A 14,024-nucleotide genomic window follows, 5' to 3' on the forward strand; every position below is an offset into this window, starting at 1 on the left:
TTTTATTTTAATTTAATTTTTTTACAAAAATATTAGACAACTAAGACTTTTTTTTAAAACAAATATAACCAAATCAAATTTATATAGATGCATTTCTATTTTCATTCTCGTTTTTGTTTTCATTTTTTGTCCTTGTTCTTTTTCTTCTTTTTATTCCTCTTTCTCCTTCACGGTTCTAACCACCCTTCCTCCTTCTTTTTCTTTTTTTTTAATCATCATCTTCTTTTTTTCTTTAATTTCTTCTCCTTCTTTTTCTTCTTCCTTTTCTTTTATTATCATCATCATCTTCATTTTTTTTTACTAGCTTTTTTTTTAGTTTAATATCACACAATTAGTTTAAAAATAACAAAAATGACACAAAAATTTTCTGTTAATGACACAAAAAATTTATTAAAAATAATACCAACTTTTTTTTATAAATGACACCAGAAATCTTTAAAAAACTAGAAATCCAAAATTATAACTTTTTCAACCAACAAAATACATTTAAGTGCATTTTTGAATGAAAAAATAAAACAAGTTATTACAAAATGACATAAGAATGACTAAACTTCTTATATGAGTTTAATACCACTCAATTAGTTCAATAATAAAAAAAAATTGCTAAATTTTTTTTTATATTATTGTTAAAAAATTTCGGTATCAAATTTAAAAAACTTCCTATATCACAATTAAAGAATTTTAATATTATTTTTCTAATAAATTTTACACAATTTAAAATTCTCCTTTCTCCTCTTCTTTTTTATCATCATCTTTTTTTCTTTTCTTTTTGTTTCACCCTCTTAATAAAAACCTGTGTCACGCTTAAAAAATGTTGGTGTCAAAATTAAAAAACTTCATGTATTACAATTAAAAAATTTTAATATTATATTTAATAAATTCTGCAGTATTAAAAAATTTCCTTCCTTTTCTTCTTGTTCATCATCATTGTCATCATCTTATTTCACATTCTCATAATTTTTCTTATTTCACCCTTTTAATAAGAGTTTGTGTCACAGTTAAAAAATTTTAGTGTCAAAATTAAGAAACTTTCTATGTCACTGTTAAAAAATTTCGATGTCATTTTTCTAGATAAATTCTATACCATTCAAAATTTTGTATACCCCTCTTATTCTTCATCATCTTTTTCTTCTTTTCTTCTTTATTTTTTCGTTCTTATTTTACCAACTCATAATTCTTCTTATTTTACCTTGTTAACAAGAATAAAAATATGAAAAAAATTAAACAAATAAAAAAAAACTCAATAATCAAAAAAAAAGAAGAGAAGAATAAATAAAATAAAAAAACACAATAATAGCAGCAACAAAAGAACGATAATAAATAAAAAATACTCAACCAACGCAAGTTGGCACAGATAGATGAGGGTCTTTGTCCTTAACCATATCTCTTGGATTCGATACTCACTGGAGGATGAAAATAGAATTTGCTTGTTTGAGAAGGTCGTCCACTTTGTGCCTCTGCAGTACTCGAGAGATTAATTATTGGGTTTCCGACCTAATGGATATCCTGATACAAATTAAAAAGAAAAAATACGCAAAGAAAAAAATGTCTAATTTATACACAGGTTGTGTGAGTGATTTTTATTAGTTTTAGGACAACTTAGTTAGACTTTATCGATAAAAATACTTAAATGTATAATAATTTTTTTTTTAAGTTGTATAGTAGTTATATTCGGTAAAATGAAATAAAAGTTACTTTCAACAAATATACACAAGATATAATAATATATAGTATTTGATAAAATTATTCTAAAAATTAAAATATTATAATAAATATAAATATAATAAAAAGGGTGATTTTCATTTTTTTTAATAGATTCTTTGATGAACTTTTGCGACGCAATACAAATTCTTTCTTTTGACAATATACAATAAATAAATAAACAAAACCTGGCGTGAAGTGTTTGTTACACAATCGAAGTGAGTTGGAAAGTGGCATCTACTTTGGTTCAATGGGAAAAGAATGTAGATTTCATGACGCAGACGAAGACATAAACATTAACAAATCATGAATTATATGCATGCAAGTACAAAAAGGAACACTAATACACTGCTTCTAAACTGTTCCTTCTTTTAATCTTTTGGTCTGAATCCCACATTGATATTTAATTTCATACACATATATACCGGATCGGATCAATATATATACAAGATAGAATTTAAATTTTTCAACCCTTTTATTTAAGAGTGTTATTATTATAATTATATTATGTTTATACACATGCATCAGTGAGGTAAGTAAAGTGGTGACTGAGGCATGCATGCATTTGACATTCTTCTTCCAGTAGGATTAGCTTTTTTGGTGTTGTCCAACACCATATAATTAATCTATTTAATTTAGCGGATAAAGTACTTGCGATTGCGATGTTCATCATCTTATTTAACTTTGAATGGAATGATTTGATGTTTTGACAATATAAAATATTTGATACAGTTATATAATTATATTTATTTTTTTAATAATTATTTATGCAATTGATATAAAAGCAGTTATTTTTATTAATATTATATTATATTATTAGATCTACATATAAAATTATTTTATACAGATAATATATTAAAATTAAATTCTTAATATGTATGTTCCTACACAATAAAAGTGTTTTATGCATAAAAAACAATATTTTTGGTCATAAATTTGATTTTATTATCAAAGTTGCGAGAACCAGGTCAATAAACTAATAAGATTATTGATTCAATAATTTATTAATTCGACCGTAATTCACCCGAAATTCAACTGGTTTAATTAAATATTAAATAAAATTATTAAAAAATTTATGTATAATTTTAAATATATAAATTCAATAATTTTTAATTTAATAAAATTTAAAATTTTATAATTTTACATAATAAATTATCCATAATTTAATATTAGAAGTTCACAAACAATTTCAAACATCAAAATTCATAACTAAAAACAACCAAAATGCACATAGTAACAACACACATAATGTTTTACTATCAAAAGAACCATTAACAAACAAGGTTTCAACTAATCAAAAGCACAACTCATCACAAATTATAATCATCATTAAGTGTTCCAATATCTCTATCATAAACAGGTAATCATCCAAAGTCACCATCTTTAAAAGTACCACCAAAAAATTTGTATTTTGAAGAATAATCAATCACAATATCAGGCATATCCACATCAATCACAGCATTGTCTTGTGGCTGTTGATCACTTTGTGATTTCATCATTAACATACAAAAAAAAATCATGAACAAAATTAACTCAACAAAAAATATTTGACAGAATCATTCAGCAACTCACAACTCAGACATTCAATAAACTACTAAATCCAGTATTATTAACAAAACTACAAAGTATTATCAAAATCTGAAAATTTGCAACTCAATATTATTAACAGTAAAACCAGCAAAAATGATTTCAAGTAACGGTGCTTACCGGCGGCAAAGGAGGAAGAGGAGTGACGGCGACGACAAAGGAGATGGAATTGCTAGCGGAGATAGAGAGAGAGAGCTCAAACAGAGGAGACGACGACGACCACAGAGCTTCCATACGACGGCAAGGGAGCTTCCTAGGACGGCGACACAGTTTTCTAGGACGGCGACGAAACTTCCTACGATGGGGACACAACTTCTTACGACAGCGACGGAACTTCCACACGCGACGCCTGTCCCCAATGGAGAAGAGTTCGGTGATGATAACGAAGCGGGACTGCGGAGACTAGGATTCTTTGTTCTTTCAATTTAAATTTTCACTTTTCAGTTTCAGAGAGGAGAGGAGGGGGACTGGGGCTGCGTTGGGGAGTTAGGGTTTTCTTCTCTCTTTTTTTTTAAAGGGGTAAACCGGCGCTATGTGAAGGAGTATACCGAACTGAAAATTCTTTAAAAAATCGATCGGTTCTAACAGTTTATCAGTTAATTGTTGGTTTGATTAATTTTTTGATCGATTTTTTGTCATGCGATTTATGAGATCAACCGAATCGATCTAATAACCGATTTCTAATTAATCCGCTTGACCCGGTCAGTCTGATTTGAATTTTAAAACTGTATTTATCATTCTTATTTCGTAAAATTTTTTAGACTATCCTTTATTATTATTATTATTATTATTATTATTATTATGTTTTTGCCAGTGATGAACAAAATTTGTCAATAAAGAGTAACGATAACCATATGACAAAAATTATTTTTAGTAGCAAAATTTTAATAGTAATAATATAATAACCATTATATGTTTGTCTAACTTATATTTTTGTGATAATTATATATTTATCATTGTTATTATATGTTGTAATATTAATTATATACTTTTTGCGATTACTAAAATTTTTTTACTGACAATTATATAATTATCGCTAAAACTTTTTAGTAACACAACATAAGACTATAATATCTAATTGCCGATAAATATATTAGTAGTTATTTTTATTGTCACTAAAATTAAATAAATAACTGTTAAAAATAATTTTTTTAATAGTATAAGAAGATAATAATTTAAAATTATTTTATTTAATTTAATATTTACAATTTTATGTATATAATATTTGTAATTATATATTAATTATATCTAATATTATATATTCGTTCTACCGAGAAAATCAATGAATACAAACAAAATTACAAAAACAAACGAAAAATTATAGCTACTTTTGACCCCAAACTTTGATCACAACAATTTTCGATTAGATATATGTACCTAAAAAACATATTAATACGTGAAATAGAATGTACATAATTTAATGAAGTTCTTAGAAGACATTATTATTACAATGCTTACATTTAATTTGCTAATCCTAAGTACATTTACATATTGATTTCTAAACATTTAGGGTTACCAGGATAAAGTTATAGGTCTACCGATGAAGTGCCTCTAGAGATCGAACATATCCCAAAATTCACCGATACTGTTTATTAACAGAACTCCAAACGATAATGCAACTTTCTTTTTGTGTTTCCTTCGCTTTAATTTGATTCAACGTAACTCACGGCTGAGTTCATTGGCCTATAGCATGGCTTCTTCAACAAAAATCGTAAATTCATTCGACTAATACTATATCTACATCAAAATCAGCTATTAAAATCGGTCACACATGTTAAAATATAAATACACATTAAAAATAAATTAAACAACATATATTTTATTAACTCCTCATACTTTTCCTATATTTATATACAAATATATTGATAACTAATTTTAGTGGATGATTTTATTATCCAAATAGTATTTTTGAATTCGTAATCATCACACTTTTAAAAGTTATCTACATTATCTACGCCTACTACTAATTTGATATGACCACACAGTTTCAAACATTTTTATTTAGACAGGTGTTTATCTATAATAAATTTTTAGAATAATATTATATATCTAAATTTTTCTATTAATTAAGTTTAACTAAATTGATTTAATGTAACAAAAATTAGTTATAATTAATATTATTTTAAATTTTATTATTTAATTTAATTAAATTTAATTCATAAAAATTTAAATGTATAGTATTATTCAAATTTTTATTTATTGATTATAAAGTGTAAGAGTTATAAAAATAAAAAATAAATTTACAAACTTATTTTAAAACTATTATAGTAATAATTTTTTTTCAATTACTTAATCTATTTTCTCTCTCAACACATTTAATTCCAGGATTGATTAAGGTAATAACATCGATAAATTAATTAAGGAAAATAATAATAATAATAATAATACACTGATCGATTTGCTAATGAATCTTTATTCGTGAAAAAAGATAAAATTTTAAGAATAGACACTTATAATAAGATAGTCAAACTTAAAGGAAAGATAAATTGTTATTTAAGATTTAAGACATTGATCGATTATATTTAGTTTTTATTTTATTTATTACTATTTATTATTAGGAAGATATTTAAGAAAAAATTTAAAAAATCACGTCAATGTCACTTTTCCATGTTTTTCAAGAGTGGGTAACTAATCTAATCTATATGTGTGATACATAGCATGCGTATGATATCAATTCATTTATCATTAAATAATATAGAATACGATTTCTCATATATATAATATTAATAATTTTAATATACTATTAATATAAAATAATTTTACATATATATTTAATACATAATATAATATCAGTAAAAATAATTATTTTTTATATTAAATATATAAATAATTATAAAAAACCAATATAATTAAATAATAATATTATTAATATATGAAAATATCTAATATTACTGTCGATATAAATTTCATAAAATTATAAGAATTGAAGTTGCCGACACTGATGCATATCCATCAATGATGTAACTAAGCACTGCATGCCGACACAAATAATGGCCTCATTATAAAAAGTTTGGGATTATTATTGGTTGGAGAGTGGTAGTGCTCTATAGCCTCAGCATCATATATATCTCATTAATCACACTTCAAAATGTTGATATAATGTGCATATATAGTCACAACAAATCAAAGTAGAAGAATATCAATGTTTTGTCCAATATATATACGCGCTTCTCACATGCATGTAACTCTCACCTCTTATTTTATTTTGTTTTTCTATTCTTTCCGTTGCTTTGTGCTCGTGATATTATCATGTTATTCTAGAGAAGACACACTATTCTGATGATTCTCGGATGTTCGAAAGGTTAATAACATTTATGATTTTAGGATTACTTTGATACATCTTGAATTCCTTATGAATTACATTATCATCAGAAAGTCTAGGAGTCAGCAATTTTTTAAGAAATTGGCCAGTATTTAATTATTAAAAAAAATTGAATGATTTTATATTATTGAATTTAATCTCACACTATTAAAAATATTATTAATAGCCAATTAATAATTATAAAACACAAAAATTATTGGTCTCCTAACACTCTTCTTATATTATATTGTTAGTTATTGAATTTGCAATAATATACTGTCTTATGTAAATGAATTTGTTGCCCTTTTTTTTACCAATATGTCAATTTTTTTAAAATTTATTATCAAAATATTTTCTTTTTTGAAATTATATATATATATATATATATATATATATATATATATATATATATATATATATATATATATCACTATTTTGTTATAATGGTAACTGATTACTTTATTTTTAATTATGATAATATAAAAAAGAAACATTTGGATAAGTAATTTTAAATGAATAACAATTTAATAATGTTTTGAAAACAGGTAACACATTGGTAAATATATATATATATATATATTTGTTGTATCTTAACACTTTAAGCAAAGTGAAACACGCACATAGTATACCTAGCAATCTAGCATATGGAATAAAAGTTTTGTTAGGCTGAGAAGGTATATATTATTGATGCGGTTCTCATCATTGACTTTGTTTGACATGACTCAAATCACATGAGCATCGTCCTTAGAACTTTTTAATTTTAATATGGAGAGAGAGTTAGTGTATAGCAGAATTATGAAGGTATATGATGTTTTATTAGGGTATGAGGATTGTGCAAGATAAATTGGACCGTTCGATTGGAGGTACTGAAAATTTTGGGTCTGATTTGTGTATTGGCATAAAATCTTGGGTTCAATTTGTGTACTGACAAAAAACTCTGGGTTCGATTTGTGTATCCACTCTCTGCAATAAAATCGGACGGTCCGATTTCTTCCCACTAAAATAAAAAATTGAACGCCGTCACAATCGTGTATATCTCCCCAATACTCCATAACTCAGCATAACTCACATATAAAAAAAAATTGGCCTCGTCCTTACCTAATTGTTTAAAAAATTTTGACATTTTGGCCTGTTATATATTATACATATATAATCTGATTTAACGAATGCTATTCTCTTTAAGTAATAATAATAAAAAAATTCTAAATATAGAGTTAAATACCTTATCACACATGGAAATAACTTTTAGAGTGTGTTTTGAGTATTTAAAATTCCTAATGTATAATAAAATAATGTGTTTGAAAATATTTTAGAGAGAATTTTAAAAATTTCAAGAGATTTTGAGGAAGGAATTTATTTTTTAGGAATATTTAAAATTTTTAAAGATAAAATATTTTATTTGTGTCTATTTAATCAAAAGTATTTTCGAGTTTCAAAAAATTTTAAAAAGAATTTCAACTATTGAAAATATAAGATTTCAATTTTCACCTAGAATGAATGAATTTCAATTTCTCTCTCTTTTTTTTATCTCTTCAGTTTTCAATTTTCAATTTTCAATTTAAATACTATAAGATTTCAATTTCTTTCTTATAAATTTATTAATAAAATTATAAGCATTAATTAATATTTAAAAATAATAAATGATAAAATCAAGTACACATTTTATGAATATAGATAAATTAACTATCTTTTTAAACAAAATAGTTTTAAACTACATCTAATATGATTATCTCAACCAAATAAAATATTTTGAAATTAAACTATTAAAGAGAATTTAATTATAGTATTTAATTTGCTTTCTATTTGAACTAGAATAATGAAATTTAAAAAAGTATCTCATCCAAGCAAACCTTTAAATATAATAATAGTAAACATAATTTTGAGTAATTACCCAAATCAGCCCCTAAAGATTTTAAAATTGGATATTTTAGTCTCCAAGAAAAATTAATACACAGATCAATTCTCAAGATTTTACTCCGGCAGACAAATCAGTTTTCAGTTCATTTTCTGACAAAGTAATTACCCAGATCAGTCTCCAAAGATTTTAAAAAATGGATATTTTAGTCCCCAAAAAAAATTAATGTACAAATCAATCCCCAACGTTTCTCTCTATTAGACATACCGTCTAAAAATAAAATAAAATAAAATAAAATAATAATAATAATAATAATAATAATAATAATAATAATAATAATAATAATAATAATAATAATATTATTATTATTATTATTATTATTATTATTATTATTATTTGTACAATAATACTGTACTATATTTTTTTGTATTTTTTGGACATAAATAATGATAAATATATATATATATATATATATATATATATATATATATATATATATTCACTCAATAATAATAATAATAAAATTATTAGAGATTATTCTATAAAAAATTTAAGGTTAAAACTATTTGATATTTTTGTATTTAATATAATTAAAAGATGTGCTATGTAAAAAAAATATGTTTGTATTAAAAAATATGTATTAAAAGAAAATATTTTAATTTAAATTTATATTAAATACATATTTTTTTTAATACAAACATAGTTTTTAAAATAGTACATCTTTTGATTATATTAAATACAAAAATATGAAATGGTTTTAACCTTAAATTTCTTGTAAAATAATTTCTAATAATAATAATAATAATAATAATAATAATAATAATAATAATAATTATTATTATTATTATTATTATTATTATTATTATTATTATTATTATTATTATTGAGTGACTATATATATCTATAACAATATATATCTACAATACATGGGTTTGGTGTCCAAAATTTCATTTCAATATTACCCTTTCTATTAACTTTTCCACTACTTGGCCACCTTTGACATAACTTTTATCCGTTATCTTTCACCTCTCGTCCGTTTCTCTCTTCTCATTTCATCCCTTATTAGTATTATTGAATATAGATAGAAATTTTTTTATTTAATTTACTTTTAATCTAATTTATCTTTTTCTTAAAAATATCACAAACAGAAATAGACACATGCCCAGAATTATTGCCCTTCGATATTTTACTTGAGGTACTATATCTAAATTAATTATTATAAATTATAAATAATAATTTTTTTTGTTTAGATTTATGTTTTGATTATTATTATTATACTTTTTTTTTACTCTTAGTAGCTATGATTTATATAAGAAATTACTTTATTTTTGGTAAAATTTAAAAATACATCAATCTCATATCAATAATATATTTACCTTTTAAACATTCAGATACTGAAAATAATAGTAGAATTGGTTCAAGTCTAAGTAATAAATGGAACAATAATAACATTAGTGGGTATAAATTATCATTTTTCTAAAAGCTTTAATTCATAATTAGTAAACTTTTAATTATTTCTAATATAGTATGTTACATATATCTATAATACAGCGTATTATGATTGATAATATTTACTTAAAAAATTTATACTATTAATTTTATATTTGATTTTTTTTATTATGGTACTATTTTAATATACTCTAGATTTTTATTATATATTTATAATTTTGATAAAAATTATTTTTAGAAGAAATATTAATATTATTTCTTAATTTTTTTTGGTTAAGACAATATTAAATTATTTATATTAAAAGATTTAGATAATTCAAAAAATATTATTTATATGTTAATAATATATTTTTTAGATATTTAAGTATTAGAATTAGTCTAAATAATATACTGAATGATGATAACATTGGTTAGTTGTGTATATATATTCTATTAATTTGTTAATTTTATCTTTTAAATTATTTTTTATTATAGTAATATTTTAATGTACTCTAATTTTTTATTGTGTATTTATAATTTTAAAAATAATCATTCTTAGAAGAAATATTAAATTTATTTCTTAATTTTTTTAGTTCTGACAATATTAAATAATTTATATTAAAATATTTAGATAATTCTAAAATTATTATTTATACTATAACAAAATAACAATATATAAAGGGATATAGGAGTTTAATGTTCAACTCTTTTTTATTATTCAGTGAATTTTATATGGCAGTTGTTGTATAAAATATTTATTTAAAAATATTAGTAATTTTTATTTAATTTATACGGTAAATAATAATGTTTTATGTAATTTTATTTTATTTAATATCTAATAAATTTAGATTCGGATTTTCTTTTATTCTTTTTGACATGGTTGAACTGAAATAGTCTCATTGTATGATTGACAACTTTAATTTCTATCATAATAACTATTTTTTCTATTAATTTTTATTTACTATTTTTTTTAATTTCTGTCATAATGACTATTTTTTATTCTAATAATAATTATTCCATACAGAGAAGTGCATCTTGAATTAGAAATAGAAGTAAAGAAATGAAACAAATTAAAAGGTAAATTAATAGAGTAGAAAATTGAAGAAGAGGTTACACATGATTTTTCTACGGCTGTTACTGAAATAAGATAGAGATGAAAATAAGATGAAAATAAGAAGAAGATGTTATTGAAATACAAATGAAAATAAGATAGAGAATATGAGTTATCGTGTGGAGGTGGTTTCTTTATGTAACGAATGTAGGGGGAGAAGTTCTACCATAAAAGATAATATTAAAACTTAAGTTTGAATACTAAAATTTTGAAGTGAGTCATGTAAACTATGTACAATTACTCTCACGTACAATAGTAGTTGTTTTATAAAATATTTATTTATTTATTTTTAAAAATATAATTTTATAAATTCTAAAAGTATTGATATTTTTTTATTTAATTTATAGTGCAAATAATATTTTAGTTTATTTTATTTAATACCTAATAAATTTAGATTCGATTTTTTTTTCACATGATTCAATTGAAACAGTGTTATTGTATGATTGACAATTTTAATTTTTGTCATAATAACTATTTCCTTCTACTATAATGCTACGGATTAAATATTTTTTAATTTAATTTATACTGTAAATAGTAATATTTTATTTCATTAGTTACCTGATAAATTAAAAGAGATATAAGAGTTTGGTGTCCAATTATTTTTTTTATTTTACTTCTATCACTATGACCCAAAACAACCGAAGCAGTTATCATTAATTACTATATTCTCCTATTTTATTTATTAATTATTCTTATAGTTTGATATTTAAAAATAAAAAAAAAATAAGCATTTTCATTTCTTTAGTTTTTTCACTATTTATAGAGAAATAAAGCCTATTCAAGTTCAAATCCATATTTTAGCATACCACTTTAAAAAAAGAAGACAAATATGAAAATCCATTGCATTTAAGCAAAATTATGTTTTATAAATAACTAACATATATTTTGGTTTATATATACTCTTTTTAAATCAGGATAATATTATTATCATTATTTTTTGAACTATATTTTTTCTTACCTCTTTATTTTGTGCTTTTATAATTTAACATTTTAAAAGTTTTTTATAATAATTTTATGGTAAAAAAATATGATATAAATAAGATCACGTCAATATTAAAATAATATAAAAAATATTTATTTAATAACTTAAAGAGTGAATAATATATTAACATAAAAAAAATAAATTAATTTCTTACAAAAAATAGAAAAACGACTGAACAGGCACGATAGTGACTATTGAGCCGCTGGTATATATAAATACATATATAAGAATCTAATGAATAAATTTATCATTATTTTTATCTAGAAAATACAAAAAATTATGGCACAATATTAATAATAATAATAATAATAATAATAATAATAATAATAATAATAATAATAATAATAATAATAATAATAATAATAATAATAATAATAATAATCAATAAATTTATTAGAGATTATTTTACAAAAAATTCAAGGTTAAAACTATTTGATATTTTTGTATTTAATATAATCAAAAGATGTACTATTTTAAAAAATATTTTTGTATTAAAAAAATATATATTTAATATAAATCTAAATTAAAATATTTTCTTTTAATACAAATATATATTTTTTTTACATAGGACATCTTTTGATTATATTAAATACAAAAATATCAAATGATTTTAACCTTTAATTTCTTGTAAAATAATCTCTAATTATTATTATTATTATTATTATTATTATTATTATTATTATTATTATTGAGTGACTATATATATATATATACATATATATATATATATATATATAAAATAAATTATTGTGTAATTAATAATAATAATTATTTTATTTTATTTTATTTTTAGACAGAGGACTATTATGTCTAATAGAGAGAAACATTGATGATTGATTTGTACATTAATTTTTATTAAAGAATAAAATGTCTGTTTTTAAATTCTTTGGGGACTATCTAGGTAATTATTCTGCCGAAAAATGAACTGAGAACTGATTTGTCTGCCGAAGTAAAACTTTAAAGATTGATCTATGTATTAATTTTTTTTTTAAAACTAGAATGTCTGATTCTAAAATTCTTGGGAATTGATTTGGGTAATTACTCTATAATTTTAATAAGCGTTGACAATTGTGCAGCTCTTTTTCTTAATTTATTTAATTATTTCACGGTTAAACTCTCTCCAGGGAAACAGAAAGAGAAATAGGGAATCAATATCTTTTCTTTTCTTTTTTTTTTTAATAATAAAACTAAAGATGCTGTCACCTTTGCTTTGAGCCGCCATTTTTCATTTGGTACATACAACCGCTCATAGATTTTATTTTAAAAGGCTTATTGTAATGTGTGATGAAAAAATAAAAATACTAGCCAATCAATTTTTTTTTAACTAAATCTAATTAAATTAAATTTATATCTGCACATTTATATTTTTTTTATCTCCTCTTTTTTCTTTTTCTCTATTCTCATCATCATTATCATTATACCATCTTTTCTTCTTCTATTACCTTCTTTTTTTTCTTTTTTTTTTTCATTATTTTTATTTTTTTTCTCTTCTTCCTCTTTTTTTATTATCATCACATTATCATCGTTATTATCATCTTCTTTTAATTTAATATCATACAATTAATTTAATAATAACAAAATGACAGTAATTTTTAGTTGATAACACAAAAAATCTTTAAAAAAATATAAATTTAAAATCTTAACTCACTCAACTTACAAAATATATTCAAACATATTTTCAAACAAAAAGATAAAATAATTTATTACAGATGATACATAAATAGTTAGACCTCTTATATATAAATTTAATACCAGTCAATTAGTTCAATAATAAAAAAATAGTTAAAAAATTGTATTCACCATCTTCTTCTTTTCTCATTTGATTTTTCTCCTCTTTTTTTTCTCGTCCTCTTCTTCCTTCATTATCATCATCATTACCATCTTTTTCTTCTTAATTTAATATCACACAATTAATTAGTTTAACAATAACAAAAGTGACAACAATTTTTAATTGATGTCACAAGAAATCTGTTGAAAATGACACCGAAATTTTTTATAAATAGCACAAAAAATATCTAAAAAAACATAAATTGAAAATCTTAACTCACTCAACTAATAA

The sequence above is a fragment of the Arachis hypogaea genome, chromosome 3 (genome assembly GCF_003086295.3).
Source record: "Arachis hypogaea cultivar Tifrunner chromosome 3, arahy.Tifrunner.gnm2.J5K5, whole genome shotgun sequence".
NCBI lineage: Eukaryota > Viridiplantae > Streptophyta > Magnoliopsida > Fabales > Fabaceae > Arachis > Arachis hypogaea.